Genomic DNA, 23,254 nt, shown 5'->3' with positions numbered 1-23,254 from the left:
GCTGCCCCACTATGGTGCCGAGGGGCCCCCTCCTTGGTCCCTAGCCCTTCTATGATCTCCAGCTCCTGACCCCATCTGACCCATCCGACCCGATCCTGGGATGGCCAAGGGTTAGGGGCCACATGGGGCTGACTGGAGCGTGGGAGCCCCAGGCAGGGGAGTCGGAATTTGAGGGTGAGCATCAGGGTCCCCTGACTTAGGGGGCTGAGACCCTTGGCACCCTGGGAGGAGGGGCCTCCCTCCAGAGGAAGAAGTCTGGGGACACGAGATCCCTGTGAGGATGAGTGTGGTCCCGTGGACAGCGTCTTCCACAGGGCAGGGGAGACCCCAGCCTAGCCCAGATGGAGCGGGCTGGGGGCGGGGCTCAGTGCCCTCTGGCCTCCCCCATCCCTGGCCCCCTCTTGCTGGCTCAGAACCACGCCAGCCTCTCTCTCTCTCTCTCTCTCTCTAGTCTTGCTTTTGGGCCTGGCCCCAGGTGGGGCTGCCAGAGGGGAGACGCTCGCCTGACATAACCTGTGAGTGCTTCCTGTCTCAGCCTCAGCCATCAGCCAGCCTCCCCACCCAGCTCAGGCTGCCCTGGCCTCTGTCCTGCCGGCTGCATGGCCAGGATGGGGTTAGAAGGAGAAGGGAACACCTCATGGCCCCCGGGTCACCTGTCCTCGCAGTGGGGCCCAGGGGCTGCTGTTTCTGGGGGGCCTCTGTGGGCCTGGGGCTCCTTTGACCTCTGACCTGTGACCTCTACCACCACTGTGACCTCCGGGCTGAGTCCAGTGAGAGAGGAGCAGGACCTGTGAGGGGCCTGGGAGTGGCAGGCCTGGGGCAGCACCTGGTACCCAGTGGGGCTGGGAGGCTGGAGGGTCTCAGACTCTGCCCAAGGCTGATGCCTGGGCTCCTGGGCACCTTCCCAGGACCCCCACCTGGCCGTGTGGGAGGAGCCTGAGGGGGTTCAGGTTGAGGGCGCATCTTGGGGACCCCCAAGGCAGGCTCCTGCTTCTTCCCCATCCCCTGCTTCCACCGCCTGCAAGGTCAGAGCAGAGCCACTGCCCCCAGGCCCAGGATGCCCAGGTCCTCCGATCCTGTGTCTCTGAGGGTGGGGCTCTCCTCAGAACCCCTGCCTGAGTCCGGCTGTGGCCGGGGCTCTGCCCTGCCCTGCAGTGAGAGTCCTCTCTGGCTCTGCCAGCTTCTGAGTGTGAGTTTTAGGCTCCCAGCTTTTTCTTCTGAGGTACTGGGGATTGAACCCAGGGCCTTTGTTGTTGTTGCTTTTTGAGACAGGGTCTCACTATGTAGTTCAGGCTGGTCTTGAGCTCACTGTGATCCTCTTCCCTCAGCCTCCTGAGTGCTGGGGTCACAGGTGTGCATCACCATGCCCAGCTGAACCCAGGACCTTTGCACTGAGCTCCATCCCCAGCCCTTTTTTATTTTTTATTTTAAGACAGGGTCTTGATAAGTCACTAAGTTGCTAAGTCACTAAGTTGCCAAGTCACTAAGTTGCCCAGGGTGGGCTTGAACTTGTGATCCTCCTGCCTCAGCCTCCCAGAGTGCTGGGATCACAGGTGTGCACCATCATGGCTGGGCTGAGTCTGAGTTTTGGCGAACTTTGAACCCCTCTTGGCCCCGGGGGCTGGTGAGCTCTGAGTCGGGAGGCCAGGGAGGGCCCCTGGTCCCCCGGGCCCGAGCCCTGCAGCTGGGCCCTGCAGCCATCCTGCTAGGCCACACACATCTGGAGTGCGTTCCACCCCCAGGCCAGGTCCACATCTGGAGCCCAAAGCTGGCTCACTGGAGAAGTGGAGCATCTGGACCCCGAAGAGCCGTGGCTGGGTTAACACAGCCCATCTGGGCCCTGGCTGTGCTCCGCCCCGTCTCTGTCTCCATTGCTGTGGCAGGCTGCTGACCGCACATCTGGAGGGCTGGAGCCCGGCTGGGCTGCCGGCAGCTGCTCCGACAGCATCCTAGCCTGAGGCGGGGTCCTGTGCAGAGCGCTGTCCGGCTGTGTGGACGACACGGCTCCCAGCCCCCTGCCAGGGCAGCCTGGGAATAGCTTAGCTCTGGCCTGTGTGGGCCACATGTCCCTTGCCCGGTGCTGACAGCTGTCGCTCCACACCAGCCCACCCAGGGCTGCCCGTTGGCCTCACTCGAAAGAGCCTGGGGGCCCCCTGGATTGTCAGCTTGCACCTCCTTGGGAGCCTAGGGCACCGCAGGGAGGGCCACTGGCTGTGGGGCACAGAGCCCCCTCCTGCCGCTTCCCGGGGCGCTCCCTCCCCTCCTCCCTTCCTGGCCAACACCTGCGCTTGGCAGGAGGGGGCTGGATGTCACTCAGGGCCCCAGCCTGGGAGAAGACAGGGACCTGGGTGATGTGGGAGAGCCCAGCCCAGGACAGAGACCCACCCTGGGAAGGCCCGGTGGCCTTGCCTCACTCCTCCGCGGTGGCTTTAGACCCTTTGGACCTCACTGGGCACTCGTGACCTTCATGAGTGGAGGCGTGTGGGAGTCTGAAGTCATTGGCACTTCGAGGTAGTGATTCCCGTTCACGGGGAGATCCAGACTGGCGGGGCTGATCGGTGTCAGGAACGAGCCCGAGGTAGTTCTTGCAGGGAGCCCAAGGGAATCAGACAAGCCCTAGAGCTGTTCTGAAGCCCTGTGACTCCAGGGCTCCGGGTTCTGTGGCGCAGCCTTCCCCGAGTTTGAGCCCGAGATGAGAGAAGGATGGAAAGTGGGGGATTGGCGGCCAGATGTGTGGCATACAGGGACTGGGTGCGAGGGTGTGCGGCGGGACGCAGGGGAGGAGCAGCCCACAGCCCGGGCACCTAGGGCCTTCACAGCGTGGCTTCCGCTCTGGGGCTGCCCAAAGCCCGGGCTTTGCTCAGGCTCTGGTGCTTCTGTACCCTGAGGTGCAGCCTTATCGCAGCATCGCTGGCCCAGTGGAATGGAATCCTGCATTGCTGACCTGCAGCCTGGGGCCCTGGAGCAGTGGACAGCAGAAACCGCAGTGCTGCGTGCCTCCCTGTCTGCCTCCTTGCTTTGGAAAATGTGAGTCAACACCATGCAGGCCGGAGACACAAATAACAAATAACAAGGGCAAGCATGGATGGAGCCTCTCTGGGGGCCAGATGCCCTCCTGGGGACTCCACTGGGTTACCTCGTTCCAGCTGCCCCATTCAAGGAAAGGTGGCCATCACCAGCCCATTTCACAGATGAGGAAACCAAGGCCCAAGGTCTGGGATTCAGAGAAGGCAGCATAGCCAAAAAGCCCACGGTGGTCACCCAGCTCCCACTGCCTCTCTGCAAACCAGGGTGGGGTGGGGAAAGCTCCAGCCCGAGTCACATTCTGGTCCCCCCTGCTTTCAGACGAGGTGCCTGGGGGTCAGAGCACAGTGCCCCTCTGGCCAAGGCTTCAGGCTCTGCGGCCTGTACTCCACCAGCCAGGCTGGGAGCTGGGAGTCCGTGCTGTGCAGAGGGGGAGTCTGGAGTCCACCCTGGGTGTGGTACCTGGCTCTGAACTGGGGTGCTGGGGTTTCCGGTGGTGTGGGGGCCTCCCTGCTGCCTCCTGGCCCATGGCGGTGGCTGGAACCCGAGGGTGGCCAGAGGGGTATGGGCAGGGGAAAGAGCCAAACCCTCTGGAAGCGGGATGGAGGAGGCCAGGTCACAGGCGCCCCCAGGGTCCCCGGGGCAGGGGGGGCAGCAGGGACAAGAGATGCCCAGGGCACCCTTCCCAGGGTGCCCTGGCCTGGCCTGTCTGGGGAGGTTGAGGCAGGAAGGAGTGACACGGATCCCCTGCTTCAGTCCCAGAGGCCTGGGCTGCCTCTGGGAGCTTAGGCTGAGCATCGAGGGGCAGCGGGCACTGGGGGCCGAGATGAGCTCCCTCTCTGGGCCGTGGTGCTCTGGTCGGAGCCTGAGAGAGGGTCTCCCTGCCTGGCCCCGCGCTCTCTAACGCCAGGCCAGGCGGCTGCAAGGTTATTGGGGAATAGACTCTCCCAAACAAATCAGGCCAGTCAACAAACAGGCAAGCAAAACAACAAGGAAAGATTACGCAACCTAGAAGGAGAGAAAGAGGCTACAGAAGCCTCTCTCCAGGACAAGGGGCGGGGAAGCGGGGCCAGGCCTGTGGGTCAGAGCCTGTTTGGCCAGCACTATTTTTGTCCTGTCTGGGGGGTGGGGGCTGATGAAATCCCCACTGCTTTCACCAAAACACTTTCCCTCCATGTGGTTCAAATTCACTGTCACTTAACTCATCACTCAAGGGCTGGAGCCGCACCCCTCCCCCTCCAAGAAAAGGACGAAACACAACAGTGTCTGGCACGAGGGCCCAGGCGGGCGAGGTGGGCGTGAGGGCCTGTGACAGCCAGGCTGGCTGCTGTGACCTCGGCTGTCCCTGCAGCCTCCACCCTGCTCAGGCCCAGTGTCCTCCGAGGCCGGCAGAATGGCCACTGCCCAGCCCCACTGGGGCCAAGGTGGAAGCCTGGGGTCACCAGCAACTTCCCCTCCGCCTCCCCACTCCCGGAGACAGGAAGTTGCCCTGGGCCGAAGGTCTGCACACAGGGATGCGCAGCGGTCACCCTGGTGTCACAGGGGGATGTGTTTGTACCCTGAGCAAGGAGGGGCCAATCTTCACTCTTTGTAAATGTTGGCTCTCACCTGGCATCTGTCACCTCAGGGCGATGTTGAGATCACAGGGGACACCTTGGAGAGACCAGGCAGGGAGACTGAGTGGGGAGGCACCAGAGGCCATTACATTTGAGTTTTCATAAACAGGAGGGCAGTCAGGTACAGGTCTGTCATCCCAGCACTCTGGGAGGCTGAGGCAGGAGGATTGCCAAGTTCCAGGCCAGCTCAGGCAACTTAGCAACCTAGAGAGACTGTCAAAATAAAAGATAAAAGGAGCTGGGGATGTAGCTCAGGGCAAAGGCCCTGGGTTCAATCACCAGTACTGCAAAAATAAAGGAAAACAACCGTGGTGGCAGGGAGCTCTGGTTTTATTATCTGTGTGCTGGTCCTTGCCTGTTAGGGTGTCGCAGCGGCGGTGCACTGGGTAGTGGTCCCCCAGGCCATCCCACCACCTGGCTAACTCTGGTTGGCCTTCCTCAAGGGGAGGCAGCGGGGGACAGGCAGCACCCTCCGATTCCTTGTGTGCCTCTCTCTTCTGAGACTGGAGGTCTCTCCACGGACACTCCGTGGCCAGCACCCAGCCGGCCCCAAGTGCACAGAGTGCTTGCTGCACGAATTAGTCCAATCAAGTCAGAGTGCTTCTTTATCATCTCTGGGCCAGATCGACCCGGGTCACTGGGTCTCAGATAAATACTGACAATGTGGCGTTTGTGTAGTTCACTGTTGGGGACAGGACCCCCTTTCTGAATCAGCTGGGAAGGCCCTGCCCTCCCCTGTTCCCCACGTGGACCCTTTTGGGTTTGGTGACCCCCTGCCAGGCTGCCCCTCCAGCCTCCGTCTACACAGGGTGGAGCCCCAAGCTGGCTTTCCTGGGCAGGGCCCAGCAGTTCCTGGAGCGTGGGGCTGTTTGGGTACAAACATTTCCCTGAATTGTCCTGCCTCCCAAGGCGGCCAGGAGCGATGTTTTCTCTCCTCACCCCAAAGAGGACCAGTCTTTGAGGCCGTGGGTGGGGGTTGGGAGGTCACCCTGGGGCCCTGGGGCCACAGAAGGACAGAGGGGGGCACAGCTGGGCAGGCTGGGGGTCAGCTGTAGACATGAGTTGGCCTGGGAATTAGAGTTCAGCAAAGAGCAGGGCTGGACGTTCTGGGGGTTTGAGGGGCCGGGAACCCTCCTTGGTGGCCTAAAGGATACAGGGCCGGCCTCCCGCTCAGCAGAGGAAGCTTGTCCCTCCTCTGAGGCTCCTTCCTGCTGACACCTTTCTGAGGACAGTGGCTGCAGAGATGGGGTCTCCTAGAGGTTGAGAGAGACGTCCACCCTCCCGCCTCAGCCTCCTGAGAGCAGGGATTATGGGGCGCGCCACCATCCCCAGCTAACCTTGTGCTTAACGCCAAGTCACCCAGCAGAGGTGGTGGCTGTGGGTAAAATGTTTCTTTTTATGTGGAGTGTTCGGGAGTGAATGGTGCTGACCACGTGACGTTGCTGGTGTCAAGCTAGCACAGTGATGGGGCCACACGATTTGTCCTCTCCTCCTAGGCCCCCAAGGGAGCTGGGACAAGCATATTAAACTGACCTTGTGTGCCTCGATAAGTTGTTCTGGAAACACAAGCCACAGTTAGGTCACCTGTGACCAGTGCTGGGCGAGACCCAGGCAGCTGGGAAGCTGTCCAGCGGCTCTGCAGTTCTGGAATGGGCGACCCGGCTTCAGGAGGGATCCGATTCCAAGAGGAGTTTGCTGGGTTGAGTCAACAAGACTCAGAACATGCCAGGCGCTCACCCTGCAGCTTCCTGTCACCTCCCCACAGCTGGTGTCCTGGACCCCACGGGCAGGCTCAGCTCCGTGTCAGGCTCTGCATCCTGGCCCAGGTTTGTCAAGGGGATTTCTGGAGGTGCAGAGCAGCGTGCAGGACTGGCTGAGCTGGTGTGCCGCTCTAAGGATGGAGGCTCAGCCCAGCTCCCAGCGTCTCTGGTCACTTCCTCCCCTGCTCATGCCCTGAACCCTTTTGCCTGCTAGGCTTCCCCAGCTCTACCTTCCTGTCTGGTTGCAGGTCCCAGTTCGTGGGGTCGCACCCTGTGATGGCCTAGACCCCTCCTCCCATCGTCCTCTTTGAGTCTGGCTGAGCCCTGGGCTGGCCTGCTTCGGGTTGTCCTTGCAGGACTAGCCACCCGTCCGAGCACCTGCTTCTTCTCAGAGGGCACCGCCTTCAGAATTCTTCTGTTTCCGCCTGCAGCCCGCCATGCTCCTGAGGGCTTGGGTACCCTGTGGGCAAGAAGGAAGAATCCTCCTCGAGGTTGGGGCTAGGACCACGCCTCCTCGAAGCACAGACACCAGCTGTCCCTTCGTTCAGCGAGGCAGTGCTTCCACTGACATCCGCGGAGCTGCCCGTGGCTGCAGGCTAAGTCTCAGTTCTCCAACTTGCACAGATTTCCCCGGAGGACTTGTTTCGACAGGTTACCTGCCCAGCCCTGGAGTTCCTGACCCAGTAGGTGTGGGGAATCTGTCTTTCTAACAAGTTTCCGAGTGATGTTAATGCGCTGACCTGCTGACCATGCTTTCTGAGCGGCTGGTGTGAGCCAGGGTCATTGATCCACACCCCCATGGAGACCAGCGAAGGACCCGGGTCTGGGGCGGGAGGGGAGATGTGACGTGGGGAGACACAGGCGCATCGAGGTGGACATGGAGGCAAGGCCAGGCCCTGGGGTCAGGGTCTGGGGTAGGGGAGATGCAGTGTGAGGAAGTCTGGGGCCGTGCTGAGCTGACTGGCCTGCAGCCCGGTGCACCTGACCCTGGGGCTGGGAACAATGGCTGGGCCGCACTGGCTGGCTGGCTGGCGGCCACGAACATCTCTGTTTTCCTTCGCGGCTCCCATCTTCCGAGCCCTCCTCACTGTGCGCCCTCTCGGGTGGCCCAGCCTGTCCGCTGGCCTGGACAGTGCATTCCTTCCTGCTGATCTCTTCCCGCTGAGGCTGTGGCTGCAAGCTCACGTTCTCACACTGCGGCGCAGGGGCCAAGCAGAGCTCCCTGGGACCCAGGCCCCTCAGCCGGTGGCCACGGAGGGGGCCCCGCAGGCTGGGGCTTCCCCAGGGCTCAGCCAGCTCTGTCTTACACCGATCGCTCCTGCTGCTACCGGGGGAAGGCCAGAGGCTGGGGTCTCCCACGCTGCACCCCACATGGGCTGTGCCCTAGGGGAGGAGGGGACTACAGAGTCCTGTCACCACCCTGGGTCTGTCCTCCTTTCCTTGCTGGACATGCAAGGGTCCATGTCCCCCAGGACAGCCCTGCCCAGCCTCTGTCATCTGTCCGTACAGATGGGGCCCCTCTGATAAACTCACAAGGGCCAGTGCTGGCCGGGGGAATGCAATGTGCCAGTATCCTGAATTCTCCCGCCCTCCCAGGACCCTGGTAGCCTCAGTGTCCCAAGGACCTGTGGCCCCATCTGGCAGCAAAGGGGCTGGTGTTCCCAAGGCTCTCCCTTGGGGCCAGGCTCAGACTGGGGTTGGGGTCGGCATCCAGAGTAGGCCTGGGGGTGGGATTAGGGTTGCTGCTCTCACTGCACCAGGCTCAGGGATCAGCCTGTATTTCCAGGCTGGAGCTCAGGGTAGAGTCGGACTTCCGGGCTTGGAGGGGACTCAGTCGAGGGTCAGGACTGGTATAATTTGGGGTCTACCTGAGAGCTCAGTCTGGGTGGGGGTCAAAGCTGGTGCCAGACGAGACGCAGTGTGTGCAGGGACAGGGCCCTTGTGTGGAGCTGATGGGAGAGGCATGCATTGACAGTGGCCCTGTCCCCTCTCTCCTGTATTTGTGTCCCTCCCAGAAGCCCACACCAGCTGGTCTCTGACCCCAGAGGCCTCACAGAGCAGGACAGGGGCTGCAGCCTTGCTTGTGGGCTGGAAAGTGGCATGGGTGGTGACAGTCTTAGCCACAACAGCATCCCTTGGCCCCAAGTGGCCAATGGTGCCCCCTCTGTAGTGTCTCGGGCCTCAGGCGGGGGTCAGGTTAAGGGCTCAGGAGTCCACGCAGGACCCAGGGGCTCCCCAGCTCCTGCTCTGTCATCAGCAGGGCCCCCAAGCCACCCGGGGAGCTTTGCACGTGGGCAGCAGGTCCCAAGCACGGGTGGCGCTTGGCCCCGGTTTCCTCTCCCACCCGCTCCGCTCAGCCCCCTAATCTGGCCTCGTCCTGTCAAAGCCGCAGACACAAAAGAGAACCCGATTGACGTCAGGAGGGGCGCCCACAGGGCCTCTGTCTCTCCCAGAAATTTGGCTCCGGTGTTCCACGACGGATGTCTGTGGTTTTTAAAAGGTGAAAATGGCCCCCGGCCCTCATTCTGTGTCTCCACCAAAACCTGGCTGAGTGGAAGGTGGGCTCTGGGGTCCCTTGTGTCCCCCAGTTCCCGGTGCCGCAGGCCTCTCCTCCTGTGCCTTCCCTCCTGCCCCCAGTCGCTCCTGGCCCTCTGGCCCTCCTGACTTCCTTTTCTGCTGACAGAGGCTCCTGAGTCGCCCTGGGTTTGCCTGGCTCGAGGATCTCTGGGTACCACCCTCTCCCTGGGGCCTCAGGCCCTGCCTTCCTCCTTTCTATGGCCCCCTCACCTGGCCCAGGGCCTGGCATATAGTAAGTGCTCAGTAAATCTTCCCCAATGAGGGCAGATGGATTCCTCCTTGAGCTTCTCTCTCTGTTCATGCTTTGCCCCCAATTTGCCAATGCCCACTGGTTTCTGAGAACCCTCCTGTGGCCCTGGGAGGAGCCTGGGAGGGGGCAGACAAGGCTGCTCCTTGGGAGAGGCTGCTTGTCAGGCCCTCGGTCAGCGTGACCTGCTCCTGCCGGAGCATGGACTGTCTGTACAGGCAGAGGGCTCAGTGGCCAGGATTGCTGGGATCAGCACAAGGTCAGCAGGCTGGTCTTGCCTCCTGATGCCTGCCCTGGGGACCAGAGCCTGCATGTGCCCCTGGGGACACTAAGAGACCACTAAGGTCAGCTTCTGCCCTGACCTTCTCAGCTTCTGCAGCGACCTCCTGACCACGGCCGGATTGGGGTTCCAATGTCGTCCCAACCACAGATGATTCCTTCCCTGGGCCACTGTGCCCGCATCATGGTCAGTTTGACCGTGGCCTTGGGTACCCATCTTTATGGAGCGGCCACCCTGGCACACTCCCTCTCCCCTCTTTCCTTGCTCGTCCAGCCCCTGCCAGCTCTGAACCTTGTCCTTGGGTCCCACTCAGCCAGCAGCAATCTGTCTGCTGCCCGGCCCCTCCTCAGGTACCCCGCTAGGTACCCCACTGGGCCTGGGGGTCTCCTAGTGATGGTCAGGTTCAGGCTGCCTGACCTAGTCCTTGGAGTACCACCCCACGTGAGTCTGAGCTTCGAGCCACTGTGTGTTCAGGTGGGAGGTGACTTCCTTGTCCCCATTGTACTGATGGCAGCACGGAGGCCAGGGGAGGGGAAAGGACGGCTGTGAGGTCGCATGGGCAGCTAGAACTCACCCCCGTGGCCTCTGATTCTGCTGTGCAGTCTTCCTCATGTGGATCTATTGCTGCCTCTGCTGAGGGTCGCTTGGGTGGGCCTCAGAGAAGAAGCACACCTCTTCCGGGAAGTAGCCAGGATTTCCTCCCTCTCCCAGCCCTCTGAGGAGCGGTTGCTGGCTGCGTCCCCTTGCCCTATGACCGTGTCTCTTTTTGTTTTATTTTGCCCCAGTTTGCCCGCATGTAGAACAAAGGCATTGAACATGCTGATTTCCAAAGTACAGCTGTGGAATTAGGATTTTTTTTGGAAATCGAGCCAGGGTCTCGTGGCCTTCTGCTGCCAGCAGAGTATCACTGAAAGAACTCAGGAACAGGGAGGTGGCAGTCCTGAGAATCCTGCCACAGTCCCCAGTAACTGCGTGGCCTCTAGCAAATCCCATGGTGGGCCCCAGTTTCCTCTAAAACAGGGAAACCAGCCAGGTCTGGCTGCCTCCAGGAGCTGTAAAATTCATTATGCCTTGAAGGTGTCAGCAAAGTTGGCACATGCCATGCAGGTGGCTAAGCAGAATCAGTCCCTCGCAGCACCGCACACAGCCCTGGCCGGGTGGATGACCTCGTGTGGCGCCCTGCCGAGGGAACGTGGCAGGTGTCTGGATGCAATGTCCCCAGGCAACTTGTGTGGGCAGCTTTCCTGGCAGCGTGTGCTCCGTTCCCAGCCAGTCCCACTGCCGGGGCCAGGACAGCCCCCCTGCCCATGGGAGGGGTCGGGGGCCACTTGGCACCAGCCCAGGCTGGCCGGCCTCCCACTGCATGTTTTGTTCAAAGTTTGGAATGTCCTGGGACGCAGAGCTCAGCTCCCTGGGGGACACGGTGGTGCCATCGCCTTGATCTCATTTCTGGACGGGTCTCTCCTTCATTCCAGCTTGGGACTCGGTGGGCTCCCAGCTGCAGCTGCTGCCAGTCCCGGCCCGTCTGTGTCTGTCCCAGCGCTGGCAGCCAACAGCCTGCAGCTGGGAGCCGGAGGGCTTCCCAGGGGAGGCTCCTCCAGCCGGTCTGAGTGGGTCCTGGCCGTGCCTCCGACCTGGACCTCCTCACCCTCTTCCCAGCTGCCTCCCGTCACAGCCTCCTTTGCTCCTGACCCCATTTGCTGGGGCCCTGAGGGCTGCTTCCAATGATGTTCTCAAGACCTGGAGTCTCGGGACAGCCCTGAGCATGCCAGCTGCCCTGATTTCTCTTCTCCCTAGAGGGACAGGCTCTGCATGGGGCTTCTGCTCAATGTTGGGGCGAGCAGGCATCAGACACATAGAAAGATGCTTGCACAGGTGTCAGAAACATGCCTAGAGCTGGGGATTTAGCTCAGTGGTTCCCGCACCTGCCTCGAAAATGCAAGATCCCAAGTTCAATCCCTGGTACCAAACAAAAACAAAAAACAACAGAAACATGCCTAGACTTGGGGGAGGCATTCAGGGTGGATTCATTCATTGCAAGGTGATGTTGCTCAAAAGGAGCCCCAGCTTCACTTGGCCAGTTCCCACCTCTGTACACCTGGCTCATGCCATTGTGCTATCTGGGCTGGCTGGGGATTCTGACCCTGGCCTGGTCCCACATGTTAGCTTGGGAACCCCTTGGCTGGAGACAGTGGAGGTACAGGTAGTCTGCTGGGTCGGAAACACACATGCACTTCATCGTTACTGTCCAGGGTCATACCTGTCTCTTACTCTGCCATGCTGGGATGTCAGCCAGGGTGGGTGGGGGACTGAGCCCTGGACAGTCCCCTTGGTCTGTCCTCAGCTTGGGCAATCCCTGCCTGATGTAGGTCAGCACCCACCCCGGGGGTTTGGGCAAACTCCGTTCTTTCCACACCATTAATGAGGAGCCTAAATAAGTCAGCCCTGGAAGGCCCCCCAGCCTCCAGCGGCCTGGCTGGGCTATTAAGAGTCCCGGTGTTTATGACCCCCCTGGCCTTGCAGACAGACTCTTCTCTCTAGCTGTTGGAATTAATTTTGTGAATCAGAAAGGTGGGGGGAGCACAGCCTGTTGGAATCCAGGACGATGACATCTCTGCCTTCCCCTGTGGCCGGTCGCATTCGCTAATTCTGTAAAACAGGCGCTGTGTCTAGCCCAGCCTGGGGCCGCTTGCCTGGCCCAGGCGGCCTCATGTCTTTGCTATGTCCTCCCCCCGGGAGGGGGCTGGCCCTGGCCCCGATGATTCAGGCCCCCTGACACCTTGAACTGATGTCAGTGGGAACCGAGGCCGCAGGGCCCAGGACCTTCTGGCCACTCGCCTGGGCCCGCGCCCTGCACGGGGCTTGGCCCCGGCTTGTGCCTCCCATGACCTTCCCATGGACAAGGCCTGGGTGGGAGGCGAGGCCGGGCTGCACCGCTTTTCCCTCATGCTGTCCCCCTGAGCACTGCCTGCATTGGCGCCCAGCCGTCCTTCTGCCCTTGGCCTCCTCCGGTTTCGAGGACTCATTCTAAAATTAATGTGGGAGAATTTGGGGAATTTGTGAACAAGTTCCCAGAGAAAGAACCAAGGATGCCTTGGGGACAAAAGTCCCTCCTTCCTCCCACCCTCCCCCAAGTTTCCTTTTCCTAATTTCCTGTATGGACAGGTCCTCACTGGGCAAACTTACTCCATAAAGGGCACAGGAGGATGCTCGTACTCTACACAAGGGGTAAGGTCATTCTCCCTCCACCCCACTGGGGAAAAGTATCCAAGAGCAGTCTTTCATAACAGAGTCTTGTAAGGCACTGAATATAAGATTTGCAAAATATTTTCTCTCCTCCTGTAGGCTTCTAAATTTTTTCCTTGATTGTGCCTTTTGAAGCTTTTAATTCTATAAAGTCCAATGTATCTATTTTTTCTTTTGTTTCTTGTACGTTTGGCATCATATCTCAGAAACTATTGCCAAATCCAACATCATGAAGATTTATTTCTATGTTTTCTTCTAAGAGATTTTATAGTTTTAGCTCTTATTTTAGGTCTCCAACCCATCTTATTAATTTTTTGTATATGGTGTGAGGTAGGGGTTCAATTTCATTCTTTTGCATCTGGAAATGTAGTGTTATATAATCTCAGTGTTTATGATCCCCTGGCCCTGCCAAGAGGCTCCTCTTCCCCTGTTGAATGGTCTTGGCATCCTATGTGATGATTTATTTCTCAATTTCATTCTATTGATTTATATGTCTGTCCTTACTGTAGCTTTGTCTTAAGTTTTGAAATCAGGAAATATGAGTCTTCCAACTTTGTTCTTTTTCAGGATTGTTTTGGCTATTGAGGCTCCCTTGAAATTTCATATATAATTTTCAGGTTTTTGGGTTTTTCCATTTCTGCAGGAAATACCACTGGGATTCTGATAAGGATTGTACTGAATCTGTTTTTGTAAGCTTTGTCATCAGCTTTGGATAGAATTGTCATCTTAATAATATAATATTAAGTCTTCTGATCCATGAACATGGGATGTCTTTTCATTTATTTAGATTGTTAAATTCTCTAATGATGTGTTTCAGTCTTTGGTGTATGAGTCTTATATTTCTTTTATTCAATGTTTTCCTATATATTTTATTCATATATATATATTTATTCTTATATTTTCTACTGTAAATGAAATTTTCTTAGTTTCTTTCTTTTTTTGGTTGGGTTGTTTAAAACAGGATTTGACATACAGCATTACCATAAACATGATTTACAAATGAATATGTCAAGCCCTCACTTCCATACAGTGAGGTTCACCTGTGACAGTTGCTGTCAGGTGTCTGCTCTATGACCTTTTCTCTGTGCTGGTCACTGGTTGGGTCTAGACTTCTAGGGTGACACTTCCATTCCTTTTCTTAAGTCTCTCTGACTCCAGTGTCTTTGTCTGAGTCAGCTTCCTCTTTGCTGCTCAAATAATTCCTCTAAATCTGGTCATGTCCCTTCCTTTCCTAAAGCTTCAGTGGCTCTCCATCTTATCCATGAGAAAGCTGGGAACTCTTTGGCCTGGTCTTGGACAGTTTCAGCCTCATTAAAGGCTTTGGCTGCCAGCTCTGTGTTGCTAACCCTTGTAGCCCTTTTCCACTGAGACGTCCCAGATGTTGCAATCAGATACAAGGGAGGCTCAGCGATTCCCCCAGACCCCAATCTCTCCCTGTCGGTCCCCAGACTCCCTTGCAGAAACCTCCCCACCATATCCATGCTGTGCCCACCTCCTCCCCTGGCACCACCTGCTTGCTTGTATCAGACTTGCCTCCAGGGTTGTTCTTTACAGGGCGTCCCAGGTGGATGAGCCTCCCCTGGATGCTGCCATGGCACTCGGATGCTCTATGCCCCTCCTTAAATCAGGACCACCAAGCTTGGCAGTGCCTGGAACAGAGCAGCCATCAGCAAATGCTTGCTGAACACCTAGAAATGGGTTTGGGCATGAACATGCTGGGTTCAGTGCTCCATGGTTGTCATTTGTGAGGGCTACCCTGCCTTACAGGTAAGTGTCACTGGGGGGTCAGTGGGGAGAGTCTGAGGATGGCCGCTGTGCCTGTCGCTGGACTTGATGGGCCCTAGGACCCGGAAAGGGTGTACACGTGTCCCCAACACTGCACCTGTCCATCATTCCCTCTCCCCTTATGGGTGGGGCACATCATCCCCACTTCCTCTTGTCCTCACCTCTCTGGGCACCCCAAACCCACACTCTTCCCACCACTCTCTGGTCTGCCTTCCTCCTGTTCCTCCTTGGCTCTCCATAACTTCCTGCTCATGCTTTTCTGACCCTGTTGCTGCCACCCAGCTCTGGTGGTATCTTCTCTACCACTCACGGTGGTGACTCTCCATGGTTACGTGAAACAACCGGTGTCCCCTGCTGGTCCGGGAAAGCCCCAGAGGGTGCCACTCGGGAACTAGCAGGGACCTGGCCCCGGGAGGTGCATGACAAGTGTTTTCAATGTGAATTCTCTGGAAAATGACTTCCTCTTTGCTTTCTCCTCTCCAGAGTGGAGATGCCTGTGAGGGGCCGAAGCAGCCATGCACGGCGGGAACACAGGATGGATGGTCTGGAGTGGGCATCTTTGTTATCTGTGGGGCAGGTCCTGGGAGAGCTGTGGCAAGTCAGGTGATGGAAACTTCTCAGTGTTGACCCAACAGCATGCAGGCTCCCAGCCCGACCTGGTCCCATCCCTTTCTTTCAGCCTGGGCTCCCATTCTGGGCCTCCCGGTCCCTCAGCCATGCACACAGCCCGGCTTGGTGCCTCAAACCTGCACACCAGCCCCAGAACCACCCAGTGCCTCAGGTCTGAGCTTGAAGCTCTCGGCTCCCTGCACTTGGTTGCCGTCCCTAGCCTGCTGCATCTCCTGCCAGTGCCTAATTGCTTCCATCTGCCCACTGACTCACGGGCCTGTCGAGGTCCTAAAAGTTTCCAAATTCCTCCCCACCCTGCCCTTCCAGCCTATTTCCCCAGCTCTGCCCAGCAGACCCACTAGCTGCCCCTTCTCCTGTGGGGCTGAGCTGGATGGGTCTCCCGACCCCTCTGTCCCCAGGGGAGGCCTTGACAGCAGCAGAGAATGTGAAAGCCGGGAAATGGGGTCAAAGGAGCCATTGAGACAATGAACCCATTTTACAGATGGGGAAATGGAGGTCCAGATCAAGCAGTGGGGCAGGGTGGGGGGCTAAGTCTTGGGGCTCTGCCCAGGGCTCTCCTAACTCTCCCTCTGGACCACGAGGAAGCTTCAGCCCAGCCCACCCTTCCCCGGGGACCAGGGCCATCTGGTGACCAGGAGGGGTCTCCTGGTGCCCCCCACGCTACTGGTCACACCCCCAGCTGGCTGCCCCTCCTCTTCCCCCAAGGACTCGTCCTGAAGAAGTGTTTGTAACTAGAGTATCTCCAGGGCAACTGGCGTTACCAGAGGGCGGGGTACAGGGTGGGAGGCCCGGGGACCTGGGTTTGTGGGACTGGGGCTGGCAGCCAGATTCGCCCTTGAGCTCAGATGGGGCCTGAGCATCACAGGAACCTCCCCGGCCTCTATGCCTTCTCTGTTATTTCTGAGCTCAAGCCCTCCTCCCCCGAGACACTCACCAGGCCGCAGTGGCAGCATCCAGCCACCCCTCGGCCCCCTTGTCCTTTTTCCCCTCTGACACCTGCTACACAGCTGTCTGCCACAGACCACCCCGCCCCCCGGCTCCACAGCCAGGCCTCTGTACCTGGCCCCCTTCTTCAAACCCAGCTTGAAGCCTGTGATCCCAGCACTCAGGAGGCTGAGGCAGGAGAATCCCCATGAGTTTGCAGCCAGCCTGGGCTACATAGTTCAAGGCCAGCCTTGAAATGGCAAGACCCTGTCTCAAAAAAACCAAAGCCAAAACCAACCAAACAAACAACCCAGTTTGAGGGACCCCCTTCCTCCTCCAGGAGGCCACCTGGAGCCTCCAGAGAGTACTGCCCAGCACCCTTCGAGGAGCTCCCTGCCCCCAGAGCACCTCCAAGGGTGCCCCCCGCCGTGGTGCAGGAGCCAGCTGGGGTGCCTGGCACCTCCCTGGACCTGGGAATGTCCTCAGAAGGGGCCCAGGCCCAGGGCACTCTGTCCTGGAGTTCACTGAGGCCTGGATAGAGAAGGAGCATGTGGTGTGGCCAGGCCCAGGCAGGTGGAGAGAGGACACAGCGTGGGATGGAGGACATGAGTGTGGAAGAGGAAGTGAGACCCGAGAGGGGAAGGAAAGGGAGGCTGGGCCACTGCCCAGTGTTCCTGCAGGGAGCCCTGCTCTCAGGTCCCTCCTCCCCGTCTCTAAGCCGCCAGAGCCCCCTTCCCACTCTGTCCCATCCTGAGGAGCCCCTCCCCCTCCCAAGTCCCCTCAGAGCACCTCAGAGTGGCCAGGCAGCCCACAGTCCCTCTGCTCCTGGTCCAGGGCTATGACCCCTTCCCAGGGAACGCTCTGAGGCAAGTGTCCCCCGGCCACCTCCAGCTGCCCCGTGCTGTGGCACGCTCGGAACGCAGCTCTGCACACCCAGGCCCCGTGGACTTTTAAGGACTGAACAGGGAGCACACTGCCCCCCTCCCCAGCTCTGCGCTGGCCCAGCTGTACTCAGGATCTGGCCCAGGGCAGCGGATTTGGCCGGGTGCCTCGGTGGGGAGAGGTCTTGGCGCTGGGATCAGGCTCGACACAGGCAGGAAGCCTCGTCTGGCTCTGCAGGCCCCACATGGGAGTGCATGGGGCTGAGGACCCTGGCCGGCTCTGGCTGAGACCCCAGCCCAGGGACCCAGGGGCTCTGGGTGGAGCTGGGGTCCCTGGGTGCCTCCCAGATGGGCCTGCAGCTTGTGGAGGTAACTGTACACGGTCCACAGCCCCTGTCACATGGTATCCCTCCCACTTTACAGGTGAGAAAACTGAGCCCTGCACAGAACCAGTGCTACCTTCGGCCAGCAGAGGGGAGCCTACACACCAGGGCTTTGTGCCTCTTTGTCTGCCAGCGGTCTTCCCAAATCTGTTACGCGCTCCAAGGACCCCCAGCACAGGTGTCACTGTCCCTGTTTTCCAGATTCTGCACACTGGCCTCAGAGAGGTTGAGAGTTGTGAGGGTGAGGACAGGATTTAGACACAGCCTGAGCCCTCTCCTCTGACCCCACCAGGTCTTGGGGACCAGGTCTGGGGTGACGACTCTGAGGACCATGGGAGCATCGCACCCTGGGGGTAGTGGGCAAAGGGTTGTCACAAGGCGTCACCACAGCTGCTGGGGCAGGAGGACAGTGGCCCCTGCCCTGTGCCCTCCTGGTCTCTCCCTGGGCAGAGGCCCTGATCTAAGGTCACCAGCCCACATCCTAAACCAGGGCCAGAGAACGCCTGTCCAAGGTACAGCAGGTCCTTCTGGGGACCAGGTGAGCCCACATGGCTGGGGATGTGGCCTCTCCTTCATCTCTCCCCTGGCATCCCATCCTCTCTTGTTACCCCTGAGGGACAGTCAGGTCTTGCCCTGGGGACTCTGGTCTGGGCAGGAACCCAGCTCCCCTTGAAGTCCAGGTCTGAGGCTAGGGTGTGGCCCTGTGGGGACCTGGGTGTTGGGTGGGTCGGAAGAGAAGGACCGAAGGCCTCTGAGCCTCTCTGACCCTTGCCTTCTTGAGAGCAGGCTCTGAGCACTCAGCCAAGCCTGGGGTCTGGCAGCGGGGTTCGGGGCTCCCCCAAGAAGAAGAGGCATGGGGGGAAGAAAGGGGTCGGGGGAAAGACAGTGGCAGCTTCACTTGCCCCAGACCCGTGGCTGCTCTTTGCTCCCTGGCCACGGAGCAGGTAGCAGCAGCCCTCCCCCCCTGCACCCTGTGTCCCCAGCCCTGCTGTCTGGGTCCCAGACGTGGCCTCGGTGTTTAGGACCATGTTTCCTGGCCGGCCAGCTTGGCGGCCACTTCAGACAAGCTCGTGCCTGATCGCCCCCTGCCTCGCCGGCCAGGCTGCAGAGAGCGAAGAACACAGTCTGCTGTCCCCCACCCAGCCACCCCCACCCTGTTAATCCCGGGCAGGCTGTCCGGCGGGCGGGCAACAGCCGGGCCAAGAATGTCTTGCATACTCTGGCAGGCAGGCTGGCCACGAAGCCTGCTGGAGGGGGCGTGAATCACGGCCCCCGCCTGCCAAGTGCTCGCTTGGGATATGTTCGAGGCTGGCTGTGCACGGAGCTAAAGGGAGAGGGGGGCAGCAGGCTGGCTCGGGGACAGGCAGACAGCAATTTCGAGGGGAGAGACCATCTGCTGGACCCATCCCTGGCGGCAGCACAGAAATCATGTTACAGAGTTTTAGGATCCTGGAAGCAACCAGGACTGGCTTTTTCGAGCCCCCACACCTGAAATGCAGGACTCAAGGGACATGGAAGCCAAGGCTCCCTCTCGAGGCTGTCCTGGGAGGGCAGAGTCTGGCCTGAGTCACAGGGGGTGCTGGGCTCACACCCAGGTCTCCAGCTTCCCCATCTGCGGCTCTCACTCTGTCCCCAGTCCCACCTCACGACTGACCCCGTGCTCCGTGGCTGGAGCAGAGGTGGGAGGACAGGTGCCCGCTGTAGAACCATCTGGGGTTGGAGTGTGGCTGGGAGGGGACCTCCTTCTGTCCCCTCTGCATTACAGGGACCCCCACCCCAGCCTGCCTCCCTGTGTGCAGAGCCCGTGCCTGGCTGCCTGATTGCTCATTCCTAAACCATCCATCCAGGGCCGGATGTCCCCACGACATGGTGGCCTCCTGTGACAGCTGCTTCTTGTTGTCCTGTGCCTGCTGATGACCCAGCCCTGGGTACTTCACTGCCCTCCACTGCTTCTCCAGGGGCCGCCCGCCCCGCCCTGTGGTCCACAGCTGTTTCTTCACAGAGCTGCACCCCACCTGGCCAGTCCCCCGCTGCCCAGCCTCCTGCCCACCAGCTTCCCCGCCCCTCCCAAGCGCCTCGTTCTCATCCCACCCCTGCTGGTGACCCCCCCCCATCCCAGACTCTCAGTTTTCAGTCCTCTTCTGGGTCACCTCTGTGTCCCAAGGCTTGACATCAAACGTGCTGAGCCCAGATCGCCAGCCGGATCCTCACCAGGGCTCAGAACAGCTGTACAAAGCCAGCGTGAGGCACCCACGCTCAGGCCCAAGGCTCCGCTCTCTGCTGCCCCTTCTGGTGCTGACCCAAGTGTCCACGGCGTCCTGAGACTGCTCCTGCTCCCTCATCCCCTCCTTATCCCCAAAGTTTACCAAGGCCCATCCTTGAGACTCCCTGGCTTCACTCTCTCTGCTGCCATTGCCTTTTCCCTTTGCTCATTTGTTTTTGCAGGGCCAGGGATGGAACCCAGGGCCTCCAGCACTCCAGCGATGGCTCCTCCCCTGAGCGCCACCCCGGCCCAGCGCCTTCCTTCTGGCCTTCCTTCTGAATCTGTCCTCTTCGGCCTGGATCACTGCGACATCCACCTCAGCAGCTCTTGTGTTCTGTCCTCAGCTCCTCCACCTGGCCGTCCACTGGGATCCAGGATCCCCAGGGAACTCCTTTAATGCCAACCTCACCCTGCCATTCCCCAGCTCAGTGCCCTGCCCTGGCTCCCTACTACCCACCAGGGCTGGCCTTGACCGCCTTTCCAGCCCAACACCCCCACCTTATGTTCCACCCGCCCTTCCCCTGGCCCGGATGGTGTTCCCCTCTCCTTTCTCCCCACTGTCTGCCCAGCTCAGCAGTTCCCCCCTTGGGGAAGACCTCCAGGGCCCTTCCTGTGCCCCTACCACCTAGGGTGCTTACCTCACTGCAACGGTGCCACCCTACTGTGGCCCCGCTGGGCTGGGGACTCAGAGCTGGCTGTGCCCCATTCCCTAGCTCTCTGCGGGTCTTGTCCCCTCTCTCAGGACCCCAAGCTGGGGTGGCTGTACTGGGCCCCGCACGCCTGAGTTCAGAACACATTTCTGCAGGCCTGACGGCTGGTGGGTGTGGAAACTTGGTGTCCTCCAGGATTTCTGACCTCATGAGAGAGGGCAGGGAGCATGCGGGCCTGGGAGCCAGAAGGGCTGGCAGCCGGGGATGGGAGGAGTGGAACCAGGGCATCAGACACCTGTGCCCGTGGCTGGCACTCGCTTCATCTCTGGAGACAACAGGGTCTTGGGGCCAAGGAAGGGAGCGTGAGACCAGCTTTGCCACTCTTTGCTAGGCCTGGCCTGGAAGCCCAGGCCAAGAGACCAGGGGGCGAGGGAGCCAGCAGAAAGATGGGTTTGTGCAACAGCGTTCAATATGTTTGCAATAAAGGGAAAATGGAAAAAATGTTAATTTAATTTTGACAGTGCCCTGGGGATGATGCTCATGGCTCTGAGCGCTCCAACTGCCACCCAGCCAGCCCTGCTCAGGAGGCTCCAGGGAGAGAGGGAATGCAGGGGCAAGGGTGAGGTGCTCCAAGGCCCTGTCCCAGAATGTCCCCCACATCCTGTCACTGTGGCCAGTGCCCTGTCCACGAAGCAGGACATCCACCAGGGAAGGGGGACCTGTCGGCTCTTGGCTTTGTCTCCTATGGCAGGACCCGGAAGAGGCCCTGTGCTGGGAGGTGCCTGCCTCCCCTGGGCCCGGAGGCCTGGAATCGGGCATTGCACCAAGTTCTTAGGATCTCTGTGTCAGTCCCAGAGCCTGGCGACCGGGGTGCAGTGAGAACCCGGACACCAGGGACCAGTGCAACTCTTCAGCAGCTGCAGCCCTTGGGGAATCAATGCCCTGAACCTCTGTGCCCCCGCTGGGAAGGTAGGGACCCCAGGAGTCTGCATGCTGGGCCGCAGGAGGGCACATCTAGGTCTGCACTGTCCCTCGTGGCAGCCATTTGACTACTGAGTCTCAGCAATGCTGCTAGTGTGACTGAGAAATGGCTTTTCACCCATGCAGCCATCCTGTGGCACTGAGGGGGACTGGCTCGGGGACCACCAACCCCGTCGGATACCCAGATCCATGCAGGCTCAGGCTCCGTATAGGAAATACTGTAGTATTCCTGTGTGACTACTCATAATGACAGGGGGAAAATCATGTACGTGTTCAGTACAGGTGCAATTTTTTAAAAATCTCAAATGTCTATAATGCACAGTTGGTTGATTTCATGGATCCAGAATATGGAGGGCCACCTGAACTGATGGTGTTTGTTTTGGTTTGCAGTACTGGGGATTGAACCCAGGGCCTTTGCATGGAGCTACATCCACAGACATACTTTGTTTCCTTGTTTATTTATTTTTTGAGACAGTGTCTTGATAAGTTGCTAAGGCGCCCAGGCTGGACTTAAACTTACGATCTTCCTGCCTCAGCCTCCCAGAGTACTGGGATAACAGGTGTGCACCACCATGCCCAACTTTGTATTCATTTTTAATTCATTTAAGTGGCCCCTCCTGGCTAGGGGTTGCTGTGCTGGGCAGTGCAGCCCTGAGAAGCTGTGGGACTCACCTCAGAATGGACCTGTGAGAAATGGGGCTCCAGCTGCCTGAGGACTCTGCTGTGGGTGTGTGTCCCCTGCACTTCCGGGTGGCCCCCAAGCTCTCTGTGCCAAAGGGTGCCCGGGAGAGAAGAAAGACCGAGGCAGGGTCCACCCTCAGGCCAGGAAGCCAGCAGCAGGCAAACACAGAGCACCCGGCGGGGCATGGGCAGGGTATCCACAGCGTCCGCTCTCCACACATTCATGCCACGTCTCACTGGCCAATAGCTCCCTCTGTATTCCCAGGGCCCAGCCCCTGCCATGACCCCTCGCCCTGGGAGGATTTCTGGGAAACTATGTATTTGTCCATTTTCTGTTCCTATAATGAAATACCCCAGACTGCACAACTTATAAAGAAGAGAGGTTTATTTAGCTCACAGTTTTGGAGGCTGAAAGTCCACACAGCATGGCGCTGGCTCTGGTGAGGACCCCTGACTGTGTCACTTCACAGCAGGTGGCCTCATGGCTGCAGGGTGTGCCAAGAGGTGAGATCACATTGCAGGGCAGATGCCAGAGCAAGGGAGACATCAGCCTTGCTCTTTGTGAAAGAGCTAAGCTGGGGTCTCACGGGAACCATACAAGTCCCTTCCAAAGGCAGCACCCAATGACCTCACAACCTCCCCCAATCCCCCTCTTAAGGCCCCACCACCTCCAACACGGCCCCAGTGCCAGCCGCGCCTCCAAATGCATGACAACCATAGTGCCCAGGAACACAGTGCATGCGCACTTCTACCTCCCTTCGGTGCTGATTTCCGAACAATCATGCTGAGGTCACCCTGCACTAGGATAGCCCCTCCCTGCTGCCTTCGCCTTGCCTGGAGGGCACATCTGTCACCAGAGTCTGCCCTTTGCCACTCCTGCCTCTGTGCTCCTTGGCTGCCAGAGCCACTCCAGCCACCTGTCAAGGCCACCGCTTGCTGTCACTGTGGTACTGCCTGCTGGGCTGACAGTCTAGGAGCTGAGGGTGACTGTGGTGGCCTCTGATGTACTCCTTCCTCTCAGCAGGGCTGGTAGGGTCCGATTGGCCAGGAGAGGCTGTGCTTTAGATGTTTGTGTCTTGTTTGGCGATGCTGGAGGCAGGGCTTCGCAGATGCTGGGCCAGGGCCCCACCACTGAGCTGTGCCCACCCCAGGGAGGCCATTTTTATTTTGCTTTCCATCCTCTTTGGCTTCCTCATAACGACTGCCAGCTCTGAGACTTTCTGCTTGCCCCAGAGGGTGAGGTACAAATCAGGACCATGGAGTCCCAGGCCTGTAGGCCCTCTCCTGGTCTGGCTCCAGGGATGAGCAGCCCTGGCTCTCCACCAG

At 59.3% G+C, this 23,254-nt stretch overlaps 1 long non-coding RNA gene across 2 annotated transcripts; it reads left to right on the top strand.

The window, feature by feature from the left end:
- The first annotated feature begins 715 nt into the window (after nt 1-715).
- LOC110348218 (uncharacterized) lies at nt 716-21,024 on the top strand. 2 transcript variants are annotated; one of them, XR_015445458.1, is made up of 5 exons: nt 716-3,027; nt 6,832-7,083; nt 15,019-15,138; nt 17,394-17,531; nt 19,799-21,024. It is a non-coding gene; the product is annotated as an uncharacterized LOC110348218 (long non-coding RNA). The 2 variants fall into 2 exon arrangements; XR_015445457.1 differs by lacking the exon at nt 716-3,027 and adding an exon at nt 5,684-6,466.
- Nucleotides 21,025-23,254: the final 2,230 nt, after the last annotated feature.

The sequence above is a fragment of the Heterocephalus glaber genome, unplaced genomic scaffold, assembly GCF_053883595.1.
Source record: "Heterocephalus glaber isolate CG9 unplaced genomic scaffold, H.glaber_assembly_v1.0 deba00001610, whole genome shotgun sequence".
NCBI lineage: Eukaryota > Metazoa > Chordata > Mammalia > Rodentia > Bathyergidae > Heterocephalus > Heterocephalus glaber.
The sequence above is the reverse complement of the archived record's forward strand: the minus strand, read 5'-3'. Positions and strand labels throughout refer to the sequence as shown.